General features: G+C 36.4%; 1 protein-coding gene across 1 annotated transcript in view; it reads right to left on the bottom strand.

Moving 5' to 3' along the window:
- LOC124164597 (sodium-coupled monocarboxylate transporter 1-like) overlaps positions 1–10,051 on the bottom strand; it is a 31,379-nt gene extending 21,328 nt beyond the window's left edge. The window contains exon 1 of the mRNA XM_046542009.1: positions 9,876–10,051. The gene's annotated coding sequence lies outside the window, so the exon portion shown is untranslated. The remainder of the gene's footprint in view (positions 1–9,875) is intronic.
- Positions 10,052–16,473: the final 6,422 nt, after the last annotated feature.

The raw sequence follows: 16,473 nt of genomic DNA, 5'->3' as shown, positions 1-16,473 counted from the left end.
CGAAACAAGGGCGTGTTTGCCCTGTTGGTAGCAATCCTTGTTTTGATCCCTGACCGCTGCAAATCTCGGAACACCGCCGAACCGCCTTCTGATGTCCTCGTACTCTGAGCGCAGCGACTAGCAGTACTCCTGTTGACAGCAAGTACTCCATAGACTTAGCACGATCATTTTTGAGTTTTCCCTGCATTTTCTTTCTCTACAGTGAGAAATTCAATGATAGCACGCTGCTTATAACGTACATTTACAGAAGCCATTTTGAAAAGGTCCTGCAGCTACCAGCAACAGCCAGAAATTTTGTGCGCGTATCCATGAAACTTCAGATGATGCATATGTGGCGTTTCGTATTCGCATCATTGTTGTCTGCTGAGAAAACGATTGTGGTCCATTACTTCCTGGGTAACACCCTCGTAAAAGGCTGATAGCATTAAAGGCAAACTCGCTCGCCAATTTCTATTGCAAGTTCTGTTGCAATTTTTTTGAAGGGGGAGCGTACATTTCGGTGCCCGAAGACCACGATGCCACCGAGGGCCCTTGGCTAAAAAAATCCGCCCTTGACGGCGTCACTCATAATTTTTCGAAATACCTGCCTTGCATGCGATTGCTCGATGGAAGTGAGTTCAATGACTCCACGGTAGTAGTGCGAATTTTACGTTTTTTTTTCGTTCATTCTGGAGTGAGGAATGATTTTTATTTGCGTTAGATTTGAGTCTGTAGCTACTATCGCAGGCAAGAGGGCATCAGGCATGTTGAAATTAACGTCAGTTTCTCTCGGCAGCATTTGGAGACTTATTTATTGTCCTCCCTTATCTTCATTGATAAAGGAAGACTTCATTGATACCTCGGAGGTCTTTTACCCAATTCCTGGTCGTGGTGGTTAAACTGTCTTTCCCTTGATGTCTGTGGAATGTCTAGTTACACTGGATTTACTGAAATTTCGCTTTTATTTACATGAGAACTTTTTCTATGCCTCTATTTTTCTACTGCAATTTTATGAGTACATCTCTGGAATGTAGTCAAAGTTGAAAGGTTGATATGTAGTAATCGGTATAAAGATAAACGGTAATTACGTAAGGTTTTGTGGCCTTCTTGGACTAAAAGCGAAGTGATGCTGAGTGAAGAATAATTTAAAATAACCCAGCATTAGCGGTAGATATGTTTGATTTAGTTGGTATAATCACTTTTGACATCCTAATTGGGAATTGTTACCTATAATTAGACAAAAATAGAGTCAAACGAAGGAAATAATATACTGTATATAATAATATCTGAAACGCTTAGTTACGATACATGCGGCGAGATAGTTTTGCTGAGTGCTCTTCTTGTTTATTCCGACATGATAGTTTTGGGCAGGAATTTGGAAATACACTCTTTTGGAAACGGTGTATTGCTGATATAATCATATTATGATAATATTTAATGGCATATTGATCATAATTTTTAATATTTTTTGTGTTACTCTATCGAGTTTGGTGAAATAATATTCATTGTCGGTAAACGTATTCAATATGAGTTTGAAATGTTATGAAGTAAGTTAATGGAAACAGTTGGTTGAATTCACTTTAAAAAATTATTTTTTTAGCAAAGGAGATTGAATTAACTTATCATCCTTTAGTATATCACGTGAATGATTATTTCGACTAGAAAATATTTTGATCTACTTGATGATAGAACAACGACATACATTCTGTAATTTTATCCAAAATATACGGTATAAATTTATTAGCTAAATAAATGGTTATCAAGTGTGTTGGAGATGAAATAAGGAATGGGGATATTTGGGGTATACAAGAATGTATTCCTCGAGTCTAACATTTTTGTTGACATTTCAAATAATGCTTCACTATTTATGGGGTACTCAAAAACATAAAAAATATAAAAGATGATATGGTGGTATAAAGTTAGTAATACAGGACCATATGGCCCTACTAATAAGGCATGCTAATTGGGAGTAGTAAAAAACGCGAATGATATTGATTCTCAAAATTCGTTATCTTAAAAGTGGGATTACTGGAGACGGAAGAAGCGAGGATGATATATTGAGGAGAGTAAGTTGAGCAAAGAAGTATTCTCTCATTAGATAATGATTCGCAAAGAGCTGATGGAGCCATGGAAGTTTCCGATTCTGATTCTATAGCCCGTGTTTTTGCGACTGAGAGGCGTTAATGAAATTGCCATGTACCTCTCCTTTCTTGCTTTTTTTTGAGTTAATTCTAAGAAATGTGATGTTATATTGCATTTTTTATTAACCTAAAGATAAACTCAGTTCTTAAGGTCTAATGCAATTAAGCATTCGTATACTTATTCCTATTTTACTTTTGTTCTGACGCAGATCATACCAAAGGGTCACCTACGTATATGCCTTAGGCGTCATAAGGGTCAATCGCCGTTTGAATGCGTTTGTATCATTTGTGTCGAAAATCGCCAATTTATTTGACTGCTGTTTCCCAATAGGAATAGCATTGATGTATTTTACATTTATATGATACATTTGCATAATTGTCTCGTTGATAAACAAATGTCAAATGCTTTCCCGGTGAACAATATAGGTGAAGATCTCCCCAAGAGAAAATCAAAGTTATTGGATTGAATTCCCTGACAATGATGATCGAGTCGCTTGTCAAAACGTTGGAGGAAGAGATAAAAAACTTCTCTTGGGGTAAAACGCGAGAAAGTTTCACATACGACTCGTTATTCTTGGTGCTGGTTTTCATGACATTACTCCCTCTCCTGAAATATTCATCTCAGCGCTCGTCTCTTTCTTTTTTTCATGAGTATATTATGAGTCAGATTGTTTTCATTATCCATCTCCTTTCTCGCTCTGAATAGCCAGGAAATACATTTTATTCTCAACCCTTTGAAGACACATATACATTGTAGAATTTTTTCATTTATTTAATTGACCACATTTGGTCGGCAACTTTTATCTAATTTTTCTTCACTATTTTTTTAGCGCTCTGCATTATTTATTTACTCAAATTTTGCGTTAAGATAATCGTTCTTTATTATTATTCAGTCGAATATACCTCGAGGCTTGATCTAGCTTCATCAATGTTTTGTTTCAACAGAGAGCAATATTGAGCAGGTTTTTGCATTGTCCATTTCACTATCACGAATCTGAAGTACTCTTATACTCGTGATAACATTCAAACGGAAATGCATTCTTCAGATTATATTGCTAAATTGTAACATGTGACAGGTAATGGAATCCAAATATAGCTGTTGTGCCTCTGTCACTTTATATTTAAATTCAAATACGGTCGGTTTGTGGACCATAATATTTGTCACTGGAGCGTGCTCGAGAAATTTTCTTAGGTAGGTATTGAAAATTATTGGTGATACAAAGCTGAAATAGGAATTTATCAAACAAAAGAGCAGCGAAGTCAATAAGATTATATTAAGGAAATAATAACCGTATATTTATTTTTAAGGTTTAGGGAGACCCGGGCAAGAGGCAGATTTTAAGGAAGAGTGTAGAAAAAACAAGACAAATATATGATCAACAGAACTTGTTTTTAATTATCAGTGCTTTGATTCACAAACTTTGAACTCGGCTTTTAAAAAATATATATAAGAACTTGAAAAATAACTTCTCCTAAAATGAATTAAATACAAACGTTTCAATTATCCGTTTTTCCCGTAGTCCCCGGGCAAAACGGATACGCTTTAAGGGCAAAAAGGATAGCTTGAAGAATTAACAAATTAGTATTGGCATTCGTTTAAAATAAAATAAATTAAAAGTGTATCAAACATATTGCCTCCACTACTTTTCTTCATGATATTTCAAACTTCTTCTGAATATGTTCATCTGCAATGATTGAACGAAACGCGTCGTGTTAAAATAAATCCAGTACAAATATTTCAATTCCTTATTTAACTAATATTATCATTTCACGTAACATGATGTATTAATACAATTAAATAAAAAATGACATTCAGTCTGTCATAAAATATTAGCGTTGGACAATTATTCCTCCAATTACACCGTTTTCCTAGGTCAGTATGTCCAAATAAATTTCTACCGAAAGCAGTCGATAAGCAGTGAAACTGATTCACAGCCTAAAGTTTTGTATTTTAGATAGCTTGATTGTCCTCGAGAATGGCATTAAGTATATTATTTCTTACGCTTCAGTATATCTAACAAGGGTTTGGTATCACCCTGACTATGGTTCACGAGAAATTTAAAGCAAGGTCAGGTCAAATGGAAAGTGATACCATATTCTTCTCATAAGAGTTTCACCAATATTTTAGGCCGCTTATTTTTCAACTCTTGCAAATAATCCAACCACAATTTTGTAAATGGGCGTTTAACTGGAGTAAAGAAAGAAAAGTTGTTCTCAATATGTGATTTTTAAGTAGCTTCATGTTAAAATATTCAAAACTCTTAGTTTTAGCTGAAGTAGGGTAAACAAAATGTTGATTGGTTTCAACTTTTGCGTATGCTTTGGGTTTAATCAATTCAGAATACAATTTAATATTTGAATGACGACTATCCCTTTTTAAATCCGAAATGTCATCATAATCCGTAAAGTACAAATTTTTGTCTGTTTAAACCGATATAGATAAAATTGGAGTTTGATATAAGGCACGTGATTAATGTAGTTTGGTAGGATATTTAGCTGTTAGTAGATAGGATGGTCAGGGAATGATAATCGAGGCAAAGAGATAAGGGGTGGAGGAGTAAGAAATTTGCAGCTTTTGTCTGATCATAAATTGGCAAGTGCTGTAGGCTTTTTTATTGATTGATCTTTAAATATATGACTTTTAGGGATTTTTTAATAGCGTTTTGGCATTTTTTGCAATGCAATTCATCTCATTCCTTATTCAAAATGTCTGTAAATTGCCGTATCTGTCATCGATTTTCAAATTTAAGTTGTAAAAAATCCCGCAGATAGAAAAAATCCCGTAATAACATGCAGTCTACCCGGATTACCCCCATTTTAACCACCGACATTAACCATTTAAACTAGATTGTACGCCCAATCGTACGTAAAACCCGCTTTAATCATCTTACCATTCCCTCAGAGGAATGAATGCTTAAATACCTTAATTAATTATTGCAATCGGCGATAAATTGAAGGATTTTGATACGACTTGTATAGTAGATACATTTTTGTTTGCCACAGGTTATTGGAGTTGTGTTGACGGATATTTTTTCTTTGTGGATGCCTGCAAAATTACAGACAATTAGCGTAATATTATAGTTATTTTCATGAATAAATCATTAGAATTGTTTGAAATCAGGATTTTATGCAAGTGATCATGCCTAAATCTGTAAAGAAAAAAGTTATTTACCACGACTACAACAATCAGCATCTTACAATTAAGCGCTTCGTTAATGAACTAATATTATTATTAATCCGATGCAAGTTCTTCAGGATTTGTTTAATTGAATGTAACATTAACCGTTGTTAACCTCAGTCGTGGAAGTGTGGCGGTGTTATGGAAAAGTCGAATGAGTCGAGTGTCGTATGGACGGAATGATTGGAGTGTGGGGAAGGGGGACTTGGAAGGTGAGGTCGTTACTCATTGATACGGTTCCTTTGGACGATGACCTTGCGGCTGAACGGATGATGTTGAGTTTCCCAACGATAGTAAACATTTCGAGTATTGTGTACCAAAATGTGTTCCGACGCGGACACGTCACGGTGACTAAGCCAAACAGGATATTAGCTCAATGCTACCGATTGTATTTATAGCCATGGCTAACAGTTTTCAGCCTTGCTGCTACTCCTAGCTTCATAAAAGATCTCATTCAAAATACTTAGCGTAGAATTATAGAGCTTTAACCAATCTTGTCATGATCAAAGTAAAAAATATAGTTATGAAAATACTGATATTCGATTGGCTCATTCATGATATTAATGTTTTTAATCCATGCAGTCTCTATAATGTAGCAGACTTACCCATAGACTATGGTTTCTATCTATTTCACTCCAAGACAGGAATGATTCTCATAATGTTGTTCTATAACCGTTTATTGCGGAACTTGTGAGGAAAAGAATCACATTAGCTATTGAATCTTTGATCAAAAAGCGCTGACAATGATTGATTGACTGTTATGAGAACCATCGTGCAGACAAGACGTTTATGTCTGTTATAGATGGGAATTATTAACGAAAGAAAAGTTCTTAAAGAAAGCTATTGGTAGTAAGGGCTCGGTGGCGTGGTTACAGAGTTATCGAATGAAACTTAGGACATCATTTAAAATAAGAGATAGTGTGGTTAAAAACATTATTGTATAAGTAAACGGAGCTATGAGAAATCCATGTTACTGGAACTGACCCAAATTAGCTCTTTTGTCAAAACAACAGAAAAAAGTAGCGTTGGAATTATTAGAATAATTAAAAATTGTAGAGATGCTTTGAAAGTTCGGTATATTTCGGAATATAAATATCAAATTGCAGAAGGGATATATGGGAGTCACATTAACATGAAATGAAGCTAGTTTTCAATTAGATTGATGCATGGACGATGGACAGGTCATAAATTTGATGAATTTCCAAGGATTCCGGTACAGAGAAAGTTGCAAATATTTAAAATTACAACCGGTAAGCCCTAATTGGTTTTTAATACCATGATACATTGCAAACTGGATTTGAAAAATATTTTTTTTAAATTTATTAATGCAGTGTTCGTTGAATATAGTACTGAATGCGTCCAATATGACAAAGAATTGGTTTACCTCTGATCACAATCTGAATTCTAATGACACATCGTAATGGAAAAAAATGCATGCCTCCAGTTCTCAATAATTTTTGCCCATGTCTCAACAAACGCGGGAATGCACGAGCTTCAAGCTGAGTGGTAATGCTCCCATCTAGTTAGTGAAGAGTTCTCGGGATCGCCGCCGGGTCAGGAACTGCGTAACTGCATAACTGGCAGATATGCAGTTCCTGACCCGGTGGCGATCCCGAGAACTCTTCACTAAGTCTATTCGCCGGGAATGCACGAAATCTTTCCTCTCATCGAGTATTTGCTTTCTTTAGGAAAAGACAGCTCAGAAGTCTTTGACACACGCTATCGTCATCTTGCGATATCAGTGGAAGAATTAAAGAGCTGCCCCTTCCAAATATTCCCATGGAGCATCTTGCTACGCATAAAACTCGTAAATTACGTTGCCATAATGACACACGAATCTAATTCAGCTTTCAATATAATCATCATGCTTGGTTATCGATCTTTAAATTCCGTGCACTCTACGTAGGTATGAAATAGCTGAAGGTTTCACGTAAAAAAAAACAGCGTGCATTAAAATTCAGCTGAATTCAAGTAGACTTAATTATTGAAAACAGGATTTACTTTAGAATGTTCAGATATCCCTATATAAAACAAGCGGATATGTTCTTTATTTTTAAAGTGTTATTTTCGTTCTCTATCCATCGTATTTTCGTAAATGTACGATGCTATATCTAAGCAGCCTCGGATTTTCTTACGCTCTGCTGCTAACGCTTTAAAGAGGCAAGCGTCTATTGAATCAATGCACACTGTTTACTGCCTGCGTGCAAATTTTAACGCCACATAACGGCAGTCTGAGAGCTGTGAAATTTAGGCCACTAGTGTCATAGTAAATCAATTTGCTGACTGGTGAGTAACACCGATCATTTACTCACTCGAAGGTTAGTTTAGATATCTGCGAGTTGAAATCTTCCCGAAAAAATTATAAATCGTTGGCGTGTAAAAAAAAACGTGCAGGGTTGTGTGTCCACCATGCAATTCCTTCCTTTGGACCACCTTTAATTGTGCGTGAAAGCTGAATCAGAAGACTGCGTTGTACTATATTGTTGAGATAGCCAGAAAATATTTCTTTATCTAAACCCGGAATTTTGTGAACACAATTGAGAACCTAGGATTGAACGAACTTTAATTCAATTACTAAAACACGAATCTGCATAATTCTTTGTATTAAAATATCCCGTCTAATGCTTTCAAAGGTACAGGTATAAGATTTCATTAGGACCCTAAGCAACGATGCATCATTTAAAATATGAACAGTTTCTTGGTCCAAATATGCAACTCTAAACATCTGCAGTACCTGATTAAAGTCATGCGTCGTACATTATACGTATATATGTATCGTAAAGGATACAATATATTAAAAACCTTCCAGCGATCACCGAGTAAGCATTAAAAAATTTACAGTTCCGTTCTATCACCGGTACCATCGTCTTTACCCTGGAATCTGATAAGGAAGTTCCAGGCCAAGGTGTAGACCATTACGCAACGCTGGAGCCTTGAAAATGCCATTAAAAATTCAGGATCCAGGCTGGCGTAGTGGTATGTGCATTTTCCCCTAACTATTAAGACCATTATTAAATTTGGCGGAAAAAAGCCGTGTTTCTGTTATTATTTGAATAAGGATTAGAGACTTACTCGCAAGAGACTCGCAAGAAACCTACTCCATCTCAACCTCACTTTCTTAATATTTTTCTATCCAGGTAAAGCCTACGGACATCCCCTAATAAAATCCTCGGAATACGAGGTGCCCCTTGGGGAGGAACTGACCAACATACCCCAATTGTGTAGCGATATCTACGAGCGTGTGGCTAAGTCAGGGGTAAGCTCTACGCTCACATATTGAAACCAACCTCCGGGTAGAATCAATCAGTGAGAAAGCCTTTCCATCTTTTTCTTGGAGCTGATTATTGAGGCCGGACAGGAACGATCAATTAAGAGAGAGATTTTGCCGAACAGATAGTTGTGGTCATGCGTTTTTCACTCTAACAATTAAGTATTTTAATAAAAGCTAGGCGGAACTTAGAAAATTGTTTATTATTTTTAACGGCTGCTGTCGTAACACCCCTCACCGCACGCCAATTGAATTGTCTTGCGCGGAAGCATGTAGATGTAGATATCCCGCCACAGTGTTGAAAATTCAACTATGTTGGGCACCTTCTACATCTACATCTACCTACCATCCCGTAAATTGCCTCAAAAGGCGTGTGGCAGGGGTTGTAAGGATGCAGCCATTTACATATAAAAAGTTAATGCTCAAACAAAATTAAGAGTAGCATTAATTAAGGGCCGTTATTGTTTGGAGGAAAAACCTATATAAAAATTCCTATATCTATCAGCTGGACAAAATATCTCTCTTAATTAATCGCTTCTCTTGGACCTGGAAATATATTGGTGCTCTAACATGATATTATCCGTGTCTTTCTTAAAGATATCTGTCCTCAATTGCTCCTTCTATCTAAGCCTAGCGCGCAGCATCCGAGTCTCCAGCGGCTCCCATCCTAATTTGCTTAACATCTGAGTAATGCTTTCTGTACGCCCGCAGTAGTTTTTGACGAATGGCGTAGCATTCTTTTGTACAGTAAAATTCGTTTATAGCGATCATGTATGTAACGAAATCCATTGGATAACGAGGTGAGTTTCCGGTTCCTTGGACTTTACTATGATCGCGAATTTTAACTTGCACGTGACTAGTTCGGATTGTATAAAGTCCCGCTATTGCAAATTATTCTTTGGTCCGTTGGAGAATTATTCCTCTTTTATAAAGAAATTAAGGCAAATGTCGCTATTATTAGTAATTCTATCGTGTGTCCATCAGCACACACTTCTACCCTTGTTCTTAAAATCCATCCCTTTAAAACCGTTTGATGGAAAGGGTGGAATGATGGGTAATTGTTACGGATATGTTGCTCAAAAGACGATTTACGGGATATTAGCCGGAAATCCTTTGATGTAATGGGCAAAATCCTTTTTCACGGATAAAACGAAATCCCGCTTGTAACGGAATTGAACACTTTTCCCCTGAAATCCGTTATCAGTGAGTTTTGCTGTATTTTATTCAGTTCACGCATTAGTTCTACACCTGATCCCATATGCTAGACATTCCCTTATTCTTTGGCTTGTCTACTTTTCATCGTGCTTACCTTTTCCTTCCCCACTCTTGTAGTCTCCTCTGTTGTTCCAGGGGGTTCTCCGGGCGCACTTGCTGCTTTATCTTTCTCTTGGGGAGGACGTGGATGTGTTTGAGTCGTTCGGAATGTCGGCGTCTCCTTCTGGTGAGGGGCAAGGTACGACTGGCGTCTCTCTCCCTTACACCATATCGCCGCGACTCTCGAGTCTTTTGTTTTTACCCATCCTCCTCTTCCAGCGTGCTCCAGATTGAAGTGCGGGGCGAGTGGGTGGGGGGAACTGGAGGGGTGGGAGGTGGTCCTTGATGATTGCGGACGGCGAGGGAAGTGTCTCTTGGCGGACATACGGATGTGGGCAATCAGGGTCGACCCCCGGCCTGTAGGGTCCAAGGCCAAGGCAAAATCTTTCATGGCCACCCTGAATATGTATTGAGCCCATGCCGTTTCGAGTTTGTCGGATTTGTGTACAGTGGAACATGTCTACAGCACGAGTGGAGAACGTGGAGTTATAATCTGTTCAGTTGCGGATCAATGGGAAGTACTAAGGGGCTATAGCCCACGCCCCTCCCCTTGGGCATCCAATTTACTCTAGATAGAATTGTAATTTTTTTCGGACCCCCACTACTGCTGGTAGGTTAGTTGCCCTTGTCCCTATTCTCGATTCTCCACTGAACCTGGCTAATAATAAATATTATGAAAAATCGACCTTAATAGGCAAATGATTTTGAAGATAGGCCGAGGTGTCCGTGAAAGTTAACGTTTATTTTTAAAAGGAGTAATCGTTTCGGTTGACGATGTAAATAATTACAGCACATAAATGGAATGTCGGAGGGAAGTATTTCAGGTGAGCCAAAAATATATGCGTAGGTACTAAAATATATTGGCCTAATACTTGGTGACCATAATGGAATATTGTTCCCATATCCGTTTGGGGAAGTCGGATTTCTGTACCGTGGAACTTTGCATGATGCCAATAAAGGGACCATCACGGATTCTATCTGGCCCATGTTTTTTGCCAAACAAATCTAAAACAATGGCAATTAAATTCCTTACACTTAGTTTTAAAAAAATATTATATTTGGTTATAGTAAAGTCTGTCCCGACGATTTTGGGTTGAATTTTATGCAATACTTTATATCAGGTTAAATTACTCTTATTTCTCTATAGTGACAGGCTTATCGGCCACAAAGTGATCATATCACGTAGAAATAACTCACGTACATTTGACAAAGAAAACTTTAAATCTGCCAGAATCAGCATGGTAGATACAAAATATGTAGTCATATCTTTCCCAGATGAGAAGAAAATATCCATTAAGTAATGAATAAATGGTTATCAAATCAATTCATCCACGAATGTCGATTTCATTCTCGTCACTTTCGAACAAATGTAGCATTTTTGATTGTAGTGAGGTGTAGTTAAAATTATTTTGTACAGGGGAAATATAAGGAATCAAAAGGAAACTTTTGGAAGTTTTATGAATGATCATAGTCGCCAGAAATGGTTTTCTATTTTTCTGATGTATGGTGCCATATTTTACACGCATTTTCTTAATTTGCTTCATCCGCCTGTTTCATCGGCGGATTCTTGTAGTAGTTTTTTTTGTAATTGTTAACCCACTTACCGTTGTCAGATTAGCTTTAAATGCTGCAAACTTGCTTGAATTCCATGAAAATATTATTTTATAATCAGATATTTGAAATTTTGCTCCATTGTGATGTTATTATTTAACTAAATTTCCAATTGGAAAAATAGCTTGAAAATGTCTCTATATCTGGCGTTAGCTTCTCATAGAAAATTTGCTGCAAATAAATTCAGTTGGCATTCATTTCACATTCATATATTTGGCAGAAATATATTTAACAGGTCTTGTTTATTTGATCAAATGCCTAACCAATAAAAAATAGAAAATAAATATGAAATTAAAAAAGTTCAAGAATACCCTTTTTTAAAAATAGTTTAAAATGCACTAAAAGTAAAAGAAAGCTTTTGATCAATCGGCGAGAAGATCGTGGGAGCCAATCAGATTGCTATAACAATATATCGTCCCAATTCTCAACTATCAAGATCTAATTTAGTAATAAATCAAATCATTACCCAGCTATTAGATTTAGTGAAAATTATCATTATTCTCTTTGTGATGAGAAACTTATGGTTTACTTTTTAGTAAATTTTAAAATGTTTTTTTTTGAAAAAGCCTGTTTTAAAAATATTTCTTTAATTTATTTTGCTATTGCCAATGAGCGGGGGAGAGTTGTGGCTCAATGAATAGAGCGCTGGGCTCACTTCAAGATGAGCTCTACCCTATCTCATCAAAGTCAACCTCAAGGTTGTATCTCTGAGTGTGCCAATGATCATTTTTTCTCTTAACAAAAGGTTATGTCCTCATATGTGGCCTACTCTCGTGAACATTGGAGATGATCTTGATCCAAAATATCCACGAATCCTTGAGGTTGCTCGTTCATGTACTCCAGAACTAGAGTCATAATTTATCGTCTTTCATGAGTATCACTCCCTATGATATAAAGACTATAATTTTAAATCGAATTAACAGCTTTATAGTAGCCAATGACGTAGCTAGCTAGAAGGCTATACACACAGTCAGCTTCAATAGATAAGCAGCGATGGAAATTCTGCTTCACGCGTTAGTTTTGTGTAACTCTTGGTCTCCAGTGGGCTAACGCGATCTATGTGTGCTAATAGTCGACCTCATCGCAATGAGCCTTGATCCCAATAAGAAAACTAGGGGAGTTATTGGCAGACTTGAAACTCTAAAACCGTGAATAATAACCGAAAATAGTAGGGTTTAGAAATGTGAGTAACGTACATCACTTACAGACACCGTTTTGTGACGGTCCGTCAGCTAAGTTATGTCGGAAATGTCAGAAATTTAGCATGCGTACCAATGAAACTCAGGTAGGGCATACGTCACCTTTCACATTCACACCGTTGTTGTCGTCAATTGCTGAGACAAAATTTTGGTGCAATACTTCCAGGGCAAGCATCGTATTAATGAGTTCCAATACCTGCAGTAAATGGCGTCAACAATACATTTGTGGAGTTAGCCAGGATAGGACCAGGATAGTATTTCCGTGAAATGTGTAACTCCTTCTCTAACTTTGTTTTGAACAACAATTACCGATAGCTAGGGATTTAAAATTCCTGATTTTAAGCAAAAAAAACAATAAAAAGAGGCTTAAAATGTAGCAAAGAGTAGTGATCTCCATAGTTTCTAGTGGAATTGCTAATGGTACTTTTGCAAAGATCTTAGATTTCCATTCATATTTGAAATAAATGAAATTTTTAGGCGTTGGTTCGGCTAACTACAGCTGGTTTTCGGGAGATGAGAACAGTTTGGCAAAAACTCAAAACCTTTAATCAAGGCAATTTGCGAATACGGCAAGGGTTGATAAAAAATATGTTACGAATTTTTAAGTGATCGTTTGCTATTTTTTTTAAAGATTTTTTTCTCTGTTCTTCTCATATATTGCTCTAAAATTCGCTTATTGTGTAGAAATATGCTGAAGTCGGATCCGAGGGAAGTTTTGTTGCAGTGAAGAAAAAAATTATTAATTTTTTTGGAGTCATTTTATATACTTCAGCGGGTTTTCATTCTTAAAATACATGAATTTATGCTCTGCAATAGCATTCCTGCGCGGTCCATGTAATTTTTCGAGTTCACGAAGTTATCCATTTGTTAAACGGTTACTTAATGCTAACGTTCCTCTACGTGTTTTTTGTCAGAAGTTTGGCCCGTTATCATTATGATGCATCTTTGGTTAGGGCAACAAATATATGGCGCAATAGGAGTCACCTTGTTATGTAACGACTTCAAAATGACGCGGTCTTTGTTGTGGCCCTCTGGATGATTACAAAATCTCAGAAATTTTAATCGATCGACTCAAGAGACGGTAAATAAAGGGAAGGAAATAGTCCTTTTATCGTAGCAGCGCACGAGTTGTTTTTAAATTTCGAATTAGAGAAGCAGTAGATGCGCAACCGATAGTACTTTTCCTTTTCATTATCAGCGTATCGTATTTTTATGTGCAATTATTCGGAAAATATCTTCCTGTATCCAATTCATAGTCATGAATTTTAGTTAAAAAGTGGTAGTTGAAGGACAAAAACTACACACATATGAATGAAGTTTTTTATATTAAAATAAAGATATCTGGTATTATATTTTACGGGTAAGATTTTTTTAATGTACTCTCCTTTTTTCAATATATGGTATACCTTCTTATAGGACTCAAAGATTTTCTGAGGAAGTACTGATAATGGAATTTGCTGGGAGATTTCCTTGCTGCATGCTATTTCGAGGTTAACGATACATTTAATGTTAATTTTTGCATGAATATTTTCACAGCTTCTTTTATCAATGTTGGTGGTTGCTTTCGGGAAATGCTGCGTAGGTACCATTATCTACTCGACGTTTCACTCCTACTGTGAGGGTTTTCAAGAGAATGGAAAGTTCATTTTCATTCATTTTTAATTTTTTTCATTTTTTCTCTTGAAAAAGGTTCCAGTAGGAGGAGTGAAACGTTGAGCAGATAATGGTACCTACGCAGCATTTCCCGAAAGCAACACCATCATATTTAATGTTAGCTGATCTTGGATAAACTTACTTATTTGTATGATAGATAGTACCTTTTCATCACTAATCGTATCACGTTTATATTGATAACAAATTACTCTATAAGCTGGTGTCTGATAATACTGGAATTTTTGACTTTCAGCATCCGTATGAGCACTAAGGTAATTACGAGGGCTGCCCATAAAATTAATGCGCCATAATTTTTTCTTCGGCATTTATTTATCGCACATTATGAAAATTACACATAAAAAAGAAGAATAATTTTTTTACTACCAACACTATTTTTAACGTAATTTCTAGTCAGTTTTTTGACCGTCATGCTGCGCGAGAAAAGGGCGTGTATGTGATGGAGGGATATGGAGTCTTGGAATTATTAATGGAAGATTTGATCCGAAAACTCGTCTCATCCAAATTCCTCAAATGAGTTACACTTGTCTCTTGCATCAGTTCATTTTTGTATCTTTACTTACTGTACGATTTCCAAAGTGAATGTTAATTCTACTAAAATGTGTGTTTTTGTTTGATTGATCAGTTCACTTCTTCGATTTTACGCTCCCTTTTAACTCTGATGTATCGTTCTTGCGTTAACGTGCTTTGAAAGAGGCTTAAGGTCGCCTGCTATATATATTGGTTCAATTAAAACTTCATCCTCGCTCCTAAGTTGATAGCAAATCAGGAACTTCGCTATAGCGTAACTGGTTTGCGCCAGTTCAGAGCCCGTGGGGACAAGCCTATTACCTGAATGAATGAGAATGTGTCCGTGGTTTTCTTTTAGCATGGTCTGTGGACAATGGATATTCTACGCATATACTTTTATTTTTAAAGCAACCGGGGTCGAATGTCAAAAATTATAAAAGTTATTACGGAGCATTCCACGTTGATTTAATTGATGATTGATTTCCGGGTTAATTTCTCGTCGACTCATTTTTGGAGGACGACAGTTTCAGGCGCGTTCCAGCTCCCGTCTTCGGGTCCAAATAACAAAAGAAAGGAGTTTGGTGTGTATTTAGGACTCGAAGATGGGAGCTGGAACGCGCACGAAAATATCGTCCGCAAAAAATGAGCCGACGAGGAATTAACTCGGAAACCAATCATCAAGTCAAAAATTATTTGTTTGAAATGCCATGACTTCTGATTTTCCTAATTTTATGATTTAGTGGCCCTTTTCAACAAATTATGAAGGAATTTTTTTCCTGTATGCTATCATGAATCATGCCACCAAGTACCTTGATTAAATACAGAGGTATCTACAGAAACTTCGATATGTATTGGCAAAATGTGTTGAAGTATCGTTAGGTATTCTTCCTTATCAATATGGATCACAATCACCTATGTAGACACATACCAATTAACGCGGACTTTAAATTGAGTTAAAAATTATTCTCGTTGTTGTTGATGATTTTTTAAATAATATGTTGGAGTAGTATTACGAGGGTCGCTCAAAATGTCTTTAGAAAAAAGAAAAAAAATTATTGTGGGTTAAATTTTTTATTTCTAAAATAGTATCCTTTCATCGAACATTTTTCTAACAGTTTTTCAAAAAGTTTAAAGCCGTCCAAAATATAGAATTCCGCAAGCTCCTAGAAGTAGGTATTTTCTTCGGCGATGAGCTGCTTGTTGGTGGTAAAAATTCATCCTCCAAGCCATTTTATAAAGTTGGGGAATATGATAAAGTCAGTGGGACCAAATCTGGTGAATGTGGTAAATTTGATAATAATTGGATATCTAATTCCTCAAATTTTGACATCAAAACTACGGAGATGTGCAGCAAAATCTTTATCCGTTTCAATTTAGAATGTTTTTCCATGATTTCTTCCCTCAACCGGTCCAATAACGATGCATTCTATTAACATTTTTCCCTTATTCAAGCAATCGATGACGATTTTTAGTCTTGCATCCCAAAATATCGTGGCCATAACTTTGCAGGCCCATTTAACCATCTTAGAAAAATATAAAGATACACATTTGTTCCGTAAATCAAGATAGGTTTTGTGCTGTTTGGTGGTTAATTGAAAGAAG

The sequence above is a fragment of the Ischnura elegans genome, chromosome 8 (genome assembly GCF_921293095.1).
Source record: "Ischnura elegans chromosome 8, ioIscEleg1.1, whole genome shotgun sequence".
NCBI lineage: Eukaryota > Metazoa > Arthropoda > Insecta > Odonata > Coenagrionidae > Ischnura > Ischnura elegans.
The sequence above is the reverse complement of the archived record's forward strand: the minus strand, read 5'-3'. Positions and strand labels throughout refer to the sequence as shown.